The sequence below is a fragment of the Lactuca serriola genome, chromosome 9 (assembly GCF_051521515.1).
Source record: "Lactuca serriola cultivar US96UC23 chromosome 9, Lser_US96UC23_V15, whole genome shotgun sequence".
Taxonomy (NCBI): domain Eukaryota; kingdom Viridiplantae; phylum Streptophyta; class Magnoliopsida; order Asterales; family Asteraceae; genus Lactuca; species Lactuca serriola.
Window position 1 is genome coordinate 197,665,728 of NC_136416.1, and position 12,629 is coordinate 197,678,356.

A 12,629-nucleotide genomic window follows, 5' to 3' on the forward strand; every position below is an offset into this window, starting at 1 on the left:
TTGTTTCGGTGCTCTTTTGAATTAAAGATGAAGCATCTGTGTCACACCCCAAAACCAAGAACGACGGAAACGTTCTGGGGCGGAGGACGTCATGTAAGGTAATCACAACACAGTAAATGTAAATAAGCAAACAACATCATCCATTGCATTAAATATATAAATTTAATACATGCGTGTTCTGTACAGATTTAGACACCAAAAATATAACGTAAATCAGAATAATAAAATGATGAGTCTTGAGTGCGCTCCATCATCTCAAAAGCTGGCATCGGTACCTGTCTACTGATGACCTGAGAATACAAGTTATTTTGAAAGAGTTTATCAACATTAAGCTGGTGAGTTCATAAGTATTTTAATGTCGGCGTTTGTTGTCAAAAACGTTTGAACCTGTCTCAATGTATATGTTCGTAAAAGTGTAAGTAAATGTTTGAAAGTGTTTGTAAATGTTTGAATCTCTCAGAAAATCCTATATTTTCTATAAAAGTAACCTTCTACCAAGGCTAAACTGTTTTGTAAGCTCGTCTGTTGTAAAAGTGTGTAATTACCCAAGTATAACTATCATTTGTTAAAAATATAGTTTGTACATCAATGCTTAAGTGAGGTTATCACTAAAATATGTAATGGGTAAATCATTGTAGTACTGTAGTTTTGTATAATAAGAACTACTGTTGTACTAATTACTACTACTACCTTAAACCGGATTTATATTAAGGTATAATGTGATAATTGCACCATACTATCGACTGATAACAACGACATAAAGAACGGTCGTAATAACGGATGACGTTTGGCACCCGCAGACCTGCAGGTCCGGCTGTAGCTAGCATCAAGGTGTAGGATAGTCAATCCAGTATAGATCTATACGCAAACTCAACGCTCTCCCTCCAAGAGAATTCTGGCTACAACTCGGGCCATGACATTTAAGGCATGCTCCGATACAGTGGATCACATTTGTTATCGTATTCTTGCATATGTGATGAAATGTTTCTCGTTCTAGTATAGTTGCATATGTTCTCATAGTATAGTTGTATATATTCTCATAGTATAGTTGTATATATTCTCTTCCTAGTATAGACTCATGAATGAACTGACTCATTGATCTAGCAGTTGTAATAGTATGACTCTGTGTTACCCCGATGGTAACTTACTAACGGTGCGTCTAATACGTATGATTATGGAAGTACTTTTATGTCTATGTATGTATATTTGATATATAATTAATATGGAAACGACCTTCGGATGGTCACCCGAAATCCCACCAGACCACATCCAAATCGAGGAAAAGGAAATAGGGTGGATGGCCTTCCTAAGCCCTTTAAACATTATTTATACATCTATACATATATGGGCATGCAATTTATAATATAAAAGCATAAATAAGTTTTTATAAGACATTTGAAACATAAGTATCATTTTTAAAGAAAGATCGACTTGATGTCGATCTATAGAACAAATTGAAGGCGTAGGGTTGGTTAAAACAGTTTAAGTATAAGGAACATTTGTTTAAATCACAGTTGTAATATAATTTGAAAAGTAAATGGGTTTGTAAAACATTTTCAAGTAAAAACGGTTTGATAGACAGTTTGAACAGTGATAAAATCACTAGTTTCCCCTAGTTATTAATCACATGTGATTAATGCAATCACATGTGATTGAAGCAATAACTATAAGTATTTAGATTGTATCCCCCCCCCCTTGAAAGCATATAAAAGCATTTAGAATGTTTAAAAAGGTTGATTAAGGGGTATGAAACTCACTTGATTGATTGAAGAAAGCGAGATGGAAAACCGGGCAGAGTTTCGTCTCAGAAAACGGATTTTTGTCGGGATTCTCGGGAATCTCGGGAGTAAAATCGACCCTCGGGACTTGAGCAAAAAGACCAGAGCTTCGGGTTTGAACAGGCACGGAAATCGAGGCAAGATTGTGAGAGAGAAGAGAGAAGTGAGCAAAATTTTCGGAAAGCCTCGCATTCTATTTATAGGAAGGCTGAACCGCCTCTGAACGCGGGGCGTACGCTCGTACGCAGCGCGTACGCGTACGTCATGCATGACCGAAGCCTCGACTGCCTCGGCTTCGGATGGGACGGGTTGCTGGGTACGCGGGTCGGACGGGACGGCGGGTCGGACGGGACAACGGGTCGGACGGGTCGGATACTTCGGACGGGTCGGACGGGTCGGATGCCTCGGATAGGGCGACGTGGATGATCAGAAGCCAAGTCTCTCGGGTACGCAGGGAATACAGGGGTACGCAGCGCGTACCCGGATGAGGACGCTAACTCCTCTTCGGATAAGGTCCGAAATTTGATTTAAATAAATATATAATTTATTTAATAAACTTCAAAAATTCATATCTTCTTCATACGAACTCCGTTTTCGATGGTCTTTATATCCACGCGTAGGTGAGACTACGCTCTACAACTTTCGTTTAGACTCCGACGGCAAATTCCGAAATTATTTTTTTTTATTATTTATTTTAAACCCATCGTGTTTAAGGAATTTCTTTGAAAATTCATAACTTCTTTATCTGATGTCGGTTTTTGCCAGACTTTTTACCGCTGGAATACCATTGTTGAGACCTTCGATTTTCGTTTAGGTCATTCCGGCCAAAAGTCGCTCGATCTCCGATTCGAGTTTTTAGCTGTCTGTTGCTAAGCCGAATTTGGAAAAATCATAACTTCGCTATATGAAGTCGGATTTGGGCGTTCTTTTCACGTACGATCATGGTTCAAAGACATTTAAACATAGAAGGAAATTAAATAGAACTTTTTGTACATTTTATTATGAAGGTAAATTTTATTACTCAAAAGTGGTTACAAAACTTGACCCTTTTTGGTCATTACAAAGAGTTGAAATATCGGGTTGTCACAATCTGGAACCGAACACATGAAAAAACTTTACATTAGACTTTCGGTTGGTCAAGATCTCATACGGTGTAATGCCTGTGTTTCGGGCTTGCCATTTGTAGCAATGTAATAGTCTAGGTTAACCTCTGTAACCCGTTTTGAAATAATAAGATTGTATTATTTGAGTATTGTGTGTTTTGTGCTTAATTGCTTAATTATGTGGTTTGATTAATTAAGAATAAAAATAAGCGTCAAAATTTAAGTGTAAAATAAACTTAATATATTTGGTTAATGTTGTAGTAGTTGAAACGAGGTTTCCGAATATATATAGAACGCCCAAATCTGACTTCGTATGAGGAAGTTATGATTTATCGAAGTTCCGGCTTAGCGATATACAGCCTGTTTTACTCGATTTGAGATCGAGCGGTTGTTAGCCGAAGCAATCTAAATGAGAATCGAAGATCTCATTGTTGGTATTGAAACGATAAAAAGTTAGGCGAGAACGGACGTCAAACGAAGAAGTTATGAATTTATAACGAAGTTTTTCTGTCGCGGCCTATTAAAAATAAATAATAAAAATAAAGTCGAAATTAGCCGACGGAGTCTAAACGAAAGTTGTAGAGCGTAGTCTCACCTTCACGTGGATATAAAGAACGTCGAAAACGGAGTTCGTATGAAGAAGTTATGAATTTCCGAAGTTTATTAATCATTTTGTATTTATTTTTAATTCAAAATTCGGAAGCATTATCCGAAGGAGTCACCGATCTGATCCGAGGTACGCCCCGCGTACTCGAGTACGCCCCGCGTACTCCGAGGGATGTCGACACTCGCACTCGAGCACTTCGGATACGTAAGCAATGACGTTTTGGGCAGTACGCCCCGCGTACTCCGAGGCTCCAGCCTCCTATAAATAGGATGCGAGGGTTCCGGGTATTTTTGCCAATTCCCTCTCGTTTTCGTGTCGAAGCTCTGCGCAAAAACCCCCGAAGCTACCCCGAAGTCCCGGTATCATACTCTAGCCCCGAGGCAAGTCCCGAGATCCTGAAGATCCCGAAAAGTGCAGTTCCCGAGTCGAAGCTCTGCCCGCGAGAAGTTCGATTTTCGAGAAGATCTTCCAGATCTGCTGTGGATTACTACTTCTATAAGCCGTAGTGCTGTCCGATCATCTTCTGATCAAGTGAGTGTGTAGTTATTTCTTCTAATACAATAATACGAAGTATTTTATATAAAATACGTGCTATGTGTATATATTTGGTTGTGTTATGTGTGAATGTGTATTTCACTCTCTTCTATCTTATAGATCTGATTATTTCTCTATGAGATATGTGTTATGTGTGTGTGTGCCTCATCTGTTATGTGATATATGTGTTGATTAAGCATGCTATACAAGTTTTTAAACTATGTATACAAATGTATATTTTTATCTACTAATATGTTGGGTAGAACATGGGTAGACAGTTGGTGTGTAATAAACAGATGAGAGGCCTCGTTGTTGTTTGATTGAGTCATCTAGCGGAGTTTAGATGAAGACCACTGGCTATTCTAGACAGTCTTGTGGAAACATTAGCAGGTTCGCCACCTGTAGGTGTTAATTAACTTGGGTGTTCATTCGCTGTACTCCATCCCCCTCATGGTTGCCTTATTTGACTTATATTGCTGAGGTACCCCCGAAGCATGTGTTGTCGCCCCGATGAAATATTCTTAGACTAGGTCCCTTATGTTAGTTGTTTTAGGGACATTAAAGTGAGAATAACGGGAATGGGTAATTGGGTTATTGTTGGTTGGTGAAAATTAAATATGATATTTATTGTGGGTTGAAAACCCTATATGCTCACCAGGCTCCCAAGCCTGACCCACTCAGTTTTAAATTGTATTACAGGTAGTGGCGGAAGGGCATGAGATGGATGAACCATCAAGTTGTTTTGTTTACAAGTCTGCATATGTTATATTTGTTATATGACTTGTAATGTATTCGTTTATGCTTATTGGTCTGTATCGGAACATGACACCCCGAGTTTTGATTATAATGAAAATACATTTCTTTTATGAAATGCTTCGGTAAACAATGTTTTATCATGTTTTGTTTTTGGGAACAAATTCCGCAACTCTTTCAAATCAAAAGGATTTACTCTGAAAATATTTAAAAGCATAAATGAAAATCGGTCTTTGCTGGCCGAGATTTTGGGGATGTCACAGTTGGTATCAGAGCATTAGTTTAAGCGAACTAGGAATTTGTAGGATTTCTAGACTTAAACTTAGAATGCTAAGTGAAGTTTTGAGATGTGTGTCTGTTGTGATTTAGACACGAGCACTAGTTTATTTTAGGAAAGTTGCCTAAAATGCTTTATGTGCTAAATGTTATATGTTGCCATATATGATATTATTTGTTCGGATCTATGGTCTGTTGCCGACCGGATCTAGAAACCTTATGTGTGTAGGATTCTAAGCGTACGTCTACGATATTAGAACTAGCATGTAAACGTTTCGGAGTGATAAGGATGATTTGAATATCTATCATGATTGAGGATCTAATTTCACCTTATTCGGTGTAGATCAAAATGGTGAGAACAAGAAGTGGAGTTGGAAATGCTGACGAAAACAGGAATCAACCACCAGTGATTGAGCCAATACCTGTCGTAGTAGCAGCACCTGAGCCAATAACCATGGCTGGTGTGCAATTGATGATTCAGACGATGTTGGATCGTCAGATGGATGAAACTAGACGGTTGCTTCAACAAAATCGTGAAGAACTGTCGATTCGTGTGGAAGAGCCTGAACTGAATGAAGGGCACTCGGAAGGTGGAAACTTCAGTGGGTCTGTTGGTCCAGCCAACCCACCGATAGTTAGGCAAGATAACCATGATGGAAGGAATGATGGAATGGGATGCAAGTACAAGGACTTTTTGACTTGCAAACCATCGACCTTCAATGGAAAGGAGGATCCGATTGGGGTTATGGATTGGATCTCCGAAATGGAGCTAGCCTTCATGACATGTGGCTGTAGAGGCAAGTTGCAGACTATCTATGCCGTGCGTCAATTCCGAGGTGGAGCCGTTCGTTGGTGGAACACTCTAGGGAAGACCTTAAGCCCTAGCGAGCCACTGCAATTGTCATGGGCAGAGTTCTTGGTGCAGTTTAAGCGCAAGTTCTGCTCGGCTCAAAATCTGTTGGAGTTGGAGAACAAGTTTCTGACATTGACGAAGGGTAGCATGTCAGTAGATGAATACACCAATAACTTCACCGATAAGATGGAGTTTGCCTTGCGTATCGTTCCAGACGAGCTGACAAAGGTGGATCGGTATGCGAAGGGACTTCCATGGGAGTACGAGGTGCCAGTACGTCAGGCACTTACTCTAGAGGCAGCTATTTGGGCTGCCAAGTCTGTTGAGAACATGATCAAGGGGAGAACCACCGTCAAAGTTGAGGTTGGTGAGAAAAGGAAGTTTGAGGGAACATCTGGTTCCGGTAAGAAAGGAAAATTTTCGAAATCTGATTCGAAAAAGTTTGGGGGAAAAGGAGGCGAAGCAAAGTGGTGTGATAAGTGTAAGAAAAGGCACTTTGGGAAATGTAGCGAGGATGTGACCTGCTACAAGTGTGGTAGGGTTGGACATTTTGCCAATGAATGTCCGAACAACAAAAGGATGTGTTTTGGTTGTAATGAAGAGGGGCATATTTTGAAAGACTGTCCGAAGAAGAAGGAGGCAGCTAGGCCCAACATTCCACCAAAGCCGAAGGCGAGAGCCTTCCAGATGACACTTGAGGCTGCTAAAGATGAAGCTGATGTCGCTTCAGGTACCTTTCTCGTAAACGAATTACCTGCTCATATATTGTTTGATTCTGGAGCCAACTACTCCTTTATTTCGCATGAGTTTGGTAGAAAGCTAGCTTTGCCTGTTGATAGACTAAATAATGCTTTATTAGTCGAAGTAGCTAGTGGCAAGTTTGTACCTGTTAGCCATCGTATGAAAAACGTCTTGATCGACCTTAATGGGAATAAGTTTCTCGAGGAATTATTTCTTATCGAACTAAATGGTTTCGACATCGTGTTGGGAATGGATTGGCTTAGCGCCAATGATGCCGAAATTTTGTGCAAGAAGAAGATAGTTAAAGTAAACCCGCCTGGAAAAGATTCGTTTATGGTGTATGGGGACAAACGCAGAGTGAATTCTGGAATCATTTCTCTAATGAAAGCCAGAAAGTGTTTGACCAAGGGATGTACATCATATTTAGCATTTGTGATTGATGCTAAGAAAGAAAAGAAGGTGATGCAGAGTATTCCAGTGGTGTGTGATTATCCGGAAGTATTTCCCGAGGATCTTCCTGGATTACCACCTGATAGACAAGTGGAGTTCAGAATAGACTTGTTACCAGGAACCACGCCAATTACAAAAGCACCTTATCGATTAGCACCGACGGAGATGAAGGAGTTAATGATGCAACTTCAGGAGTTGTTGGACAAAGGTTTCATTAGACCTAGTTCATCGCCCTGGGGAGCTCCGGTGTTATTTGTAAAGAAGAAAGATGGAAGTATGAGAATGTGCATCGATTACAGAGAGCTGAACAAGGCAACAATAAAGAATAGATATCCGTTGCCGAGGATTGATGACCTGTTTGATCAATTGCAAGGTTCGAGCTATTTCTCGAAGATCGATCTTATGTCAGGATATCATCAGCTGAAAGTAAGAGAGCAAGATATCGAGAAGACTGCATTCAGAACTAGATATGGACACTACGAGTTCTTGGTTATGTCGTTTGGACTAACCAATGCTCCAGCAGCGTTCATGGATTTGATGAATAGGGTTTGTAATCCTTTCCTTGATAAATCCGTGATAGTGTTCATAGACGACATTCTGATCTACTCGAAAAGCCAGGAGGAGCATGGCAGACACTTGCGAGAAGTGTTAGAAGTTTTGAAGAAGGAGAAGCTTTATGCGAAGTTCTCCAAATGTGATTTTTGGATTCGTGAGGTCCAATTCTTGGGTCACGTGGTCAACCAAGAAGGGATAATGGTTGATCCAGCGAAGATTGAAGCTGTGACGAAGTGGGAACAACCGAAAAGTCCCACGGAGATTCGAAGCTTTTTAGGATTAGCCGGATATTACCGAAGGTTTATCCAAGGTTTTTCTTCGATTGCTACTCCATTAACAGCTTTGACCCACAAAGGAGCTACTTATGCTTGGAGTGAGAAGCATAAAGAAGCATTCGAGAAGTTAAAGAAGAAGCTATGTGAGGCACCGATACTTTCTCTACCCGATGGAGTTGAAGACTTCGCTGTTTATAGCGATGCGTCTGGTGTTGGATTGGGTTGTGTTTTGACCCAAAGAGAAAAGGTGATAGCATATGCGTCTCGACAGCTGAAAGAGCACGAAAAGAATTACCCGACTCATGATTTGGAGTTGGCAGCGGTAGTTTTCGCTCTGAAAATATGGAGGCATTACCTCTATGGCACGAAATGCAAACTTTTCACTGATCATAAGAGTCTCCAATACCTCTTTAATCAGAAAGAATTGAATATGAGGCAACGACGCTGGCTAGAATTACTTAAAGACTATGACTGCGAGATACTTTACCACCCTGGTAAAGCTAATGTTGTTGCTGATGCTCTCAGTCGGAAGGTCAATCTTGAAAGGAAGAGGCCAAGAGCGTTGAGAATTGAAGTTGTCTCGACTATTGTGGAAAGTATAAAGAAAGCTCAAGAGGAAGCTTCTGAGAAAAATGACCGAAAGGAGGAACGTTTGGGTAAAACGTTGGTGTTTGGTACTAACGGTCATGGACTGAAGGTATTCCAAGATCGTATTTGGGTACCTAAGTCAGGAGGAATTAGGGATCTTCTGATGGAAGAAGCTCACAAGACCATGTACTCGATTCATCCGGGTAGCACTAAAATGTATAGGGACCTAAAACCCTACTACTGGTGGCCGACGATGAAGCTTGATGTTGCAAAGTATGTGGCCGAGTGTGTGACTTGTGCGAGAGTCAAGACACAACATCAGAAACCTTACGGGAGTTTAGAACCATTGCCTGTGCCTATGGGTAAGTGGGAAGACATTGCTATGGATTTTGTCACTAAACTGCCCAGAACAAAGAATGGTCACGACATGATTTGGGTGGTCGTTGATCGATTCACTAAGAGTGCACATTTCATAGCGGCCAAGGAGAAGTGGTCTATGGAGAAGCTTGCAAATTCTTATGTGAAGGAAATTGTGAGGCTTCACGGTGTTCCGTTAACGATTGTATCGGATCGTGATAGCCGTTTCACCTCAAGGTTTTGGAAAAGTCTACAAGAGGAAATGGGTACCAAGTTATGTTTAAGCACAGCTTACCATCCGCAGACTGATGGTCAGAGTGAAAGAACGATACAAACACTTGAAGATATGCTGAGAGCATGTACCTTGGAATTCCTAGGTAATTGGGATGAACATTTACCGTTGGTAGAATTTTCCTATAATAATAGTTTTCACTCGAGCATTAAGATGGCACCGTACCAAGCTTTGTATGGACAAAAGTGTCGTACGCCGTCTTGTTGGCTTGAGGCTGGGGAAAAGCAGTTTATGGGACCGGAGTTGGTTCATCAAACTGCTGAAAAGTTGAAAATAATTAGGGAAAGAATGTTAGCAGCTCAAGATCGTCAAAAGAGCTATGCTGACAAGAAGCGAAGACCGATGACTTTTGAGGTTGGAGATTCGGTTTTGCTTAAAGTCTCGCCGTGGAAGGGACTTATAAGATTTGGTAAAAGGGGAAAGTTGAGTCCAAGGTTTATTGGACCGTTTAGAGTCCTTCAGAGGATTGGGAATCAAGCTTACAAGCTCGAATTACCCGAAGAACTGAATGGAATTCACAACACCTTTCATGTGTGTTATTTGAGGAAGTTCACGGGAGAAGTTCCCGATATAATTCCAATTTCTGAATTGAGAATTGATGAGAACAAAAGGTTGATTGAAGAACCAGAGGCAATTGTTGACCGAAAGACTAAGAAGTTGCGACGCAAAATGGTTGGGTTAGTGCTTGTCCGATGGAAACACACGAATGGGCCGAATCTCACCTGGGAGACGAAGAGTGACATGTTGAGTCGCTATCCGCATTTGTTTGTTGATGTGTGATTCCGGGGACGGAATCATTCTAAGGTGGAGAGAATTGTAACGCCTGTGTTTCGGGCTTGCCATTTGTAGCAATGTAATAGTCTAGGTTAACCTCTGTAACCCGTTTTGAAATAATAAGATTGTATTATTTGAGTATTGTGTGTTTTGTGCTTAATTGCTTAATTATGTGGTTTGATTAATTAAGAATAAAAATAAGCGTCAAAATTTAAGTGTAAAATAAACTTAATATATTTGGTTAATGTTGTAGTAGTTGAAACGAGGTTTCCGAATATATATAGAACGCCCAAATCTGACTTCGTATGAGGAAGTTATGATTTATCGAAGTTCCGGCTTAGCGATATACAGCCTGTTTTACTCGATTTGAGATCGAGCGGTTGTTAGCCGAAGCAATCTAAATGAGAATCGAAGATCTCATTGTTGGTATTGAAACGATAAAAAGTTAGGCGAGAACGGACGTCAAACGAAGAAGTTATGAATTTATAACGAAGTTTTTCTGTCGCGGCCTATTAAAAATAAATAATAAAAATAAAGTCGAAATTAGCCGACGGAGTCTAAACGAAAGTTGTAGAGCGTAGTCTCACCTTCACGTGGATATAAAGAACGTCGAAAACGGAGTTCGTATGAAGAAGTTATGAATTTCCGAAGTTTATTAATCATTTTGTATTTATTTTTAATTCAAAATTCGGAAGCATTATCCGAAGGAGTCACCGATCTGATCCGAGGTACGCCCCGCGTACTCGAGTACGCCCCGCGTACTCCGAGGGATGTCGACACTCGCACTCGAGCACTTCGGATACGTAAGCAATGACGTTTTGGGCAGTACGCCCCGCGTAACGCAGTACGCCCCGCGTACTCCGAGGCTCCAGCCTCCTATAAATAGGATGCGAGGGTTCCGGGTATTTTTGCCAATTCCCTCTCGTTTTCGTGTCGAAGCTCTGCGCAAAAACCCCCGAAGCTACCCCGAAGTCCCGGTATCATACTCTAGCCCCGAGGCAAGTCCCGAGATCCTGAAGATCCCGAAAAGTGCGGTTCCCGAGTCGAAGCTCTGCCCGCGAGAAGTTCGATTTTCGAGAAGATCTTCCAGATCTGCTGTGGATTACTACTTCTATAAGCCGTAGTGCTGTCCGATCATCTTCTGATCAAGTGAGTGTGTAGTTATTTCTTCTAATACAATAATACGAAGTATTTTATATAAAATACGTGCTATGTGTATATATTTGGTTGTGTTATGTGTGAATGTGTATTTCACTCTCTTCTATCTTATAGATCTGATTATTTCTCTATGAGATATGTGTTATGTGTGTGTGTGCCTCATCTGTTATGTGATATATGTGTTGATTAAGCATGCTATACAAGTTTTTAAACTATGTATACAAATGTATATTTTTATCTACTAATATGTTGGGTAGAACATGGGTAGACAGTTGGTGTGTAATAAACAGATGAGAGGCCTCGTTGTTGTTTGATTGAGTCATCTAGCGGAGTTTAGATGAAGACCACTGGCTATTCTAGACAGTCTTGTGGAAACATTAGCAGGTTCGCCACCTGTAGGTGTTAATTAACTTGGGTGTTCATTCGCTGTACTCCATCCCCCTCATGGTTGCCTTATTTGACTTATATTGCTGAGGTACCCCCGAAGCATGTGTTGTCGCCCCGATGAAATATTCTTAGACTAGGTCCCTTATGTTAGTTGTTTTAGGGACATTAAAGTGAGAATAACGGGAATGGGTAATTGGGTTATTGTTGGTTGGTGAAAATTAAATATGATATTTATTGTGGGTTGAAAACCCTATATGCTCACCAGGCTCCCAAACCTGACCCACTCAGTTTTAAATTGTATTACAGGTAGTGGCGGAAGGGCATGAGATGGATGAACCATCAAGTTGTTTTGTTTACAAGTCTGCATATGTTATATTTGTTATATGACTTGTAATGTATTCGTTTATGCTTATTGGTCTGTATCGGAACATGACACCCCGAGTTTTGATTATAATGAAAATACATTTCTTTTATGAAATGCTTCGGTAAACAATGTTTTATCATGTTTTGTTTTTGGGAACAAATTCCGCAACTCTTTCAAATCAAAAGGATTTACTCTGAAAATATTTAAAAGCATAAATGAAAATCGGTCTTTGCTGACCGAGATTTTGGGGATGTCACATACGGAGTGTTGGAAAAACGTTTGTTGAGATAAGATCTGTTCTACGTGTAGCAAGCAGCAGCAATGACATCCGCCTAGAAATATTGAGGTAGAGATGCGAAGCTTAGCATGGTTCGGGCTGCTTCACATAGAGATCGGTTTTGCCTTTCGACAATTCCATTCTATTGTGGAGTATATGGAGCTGATAAGTTGTGAGTTGTCCCTTTTTCTGCAAGAAAATCTTCAAAGTCTTTGCTCTTGAACTCCAACCCGTTGTCGCTTCTGATATTTCGAACCACCTTTCGTAGTTGAACTTCTACTTGCTTGATAAAGAGTCTAAGCTTGGGAGTGGCCTCCGATTTCAGTCTCAAAAGAACGCCCAGGTAAATCGAGAGAAATCATCCTCTATAACAAGTATATACCTGTTACCAGCAATAATCTCGATTGAAGATGGACCACATAGATCAACGTGAAGTAATTCTAGTGGTTCAATAATTTTTGTATTGACTCAAGAAGGGTGACTATGTCGACTTTGCTTTCCCATTTC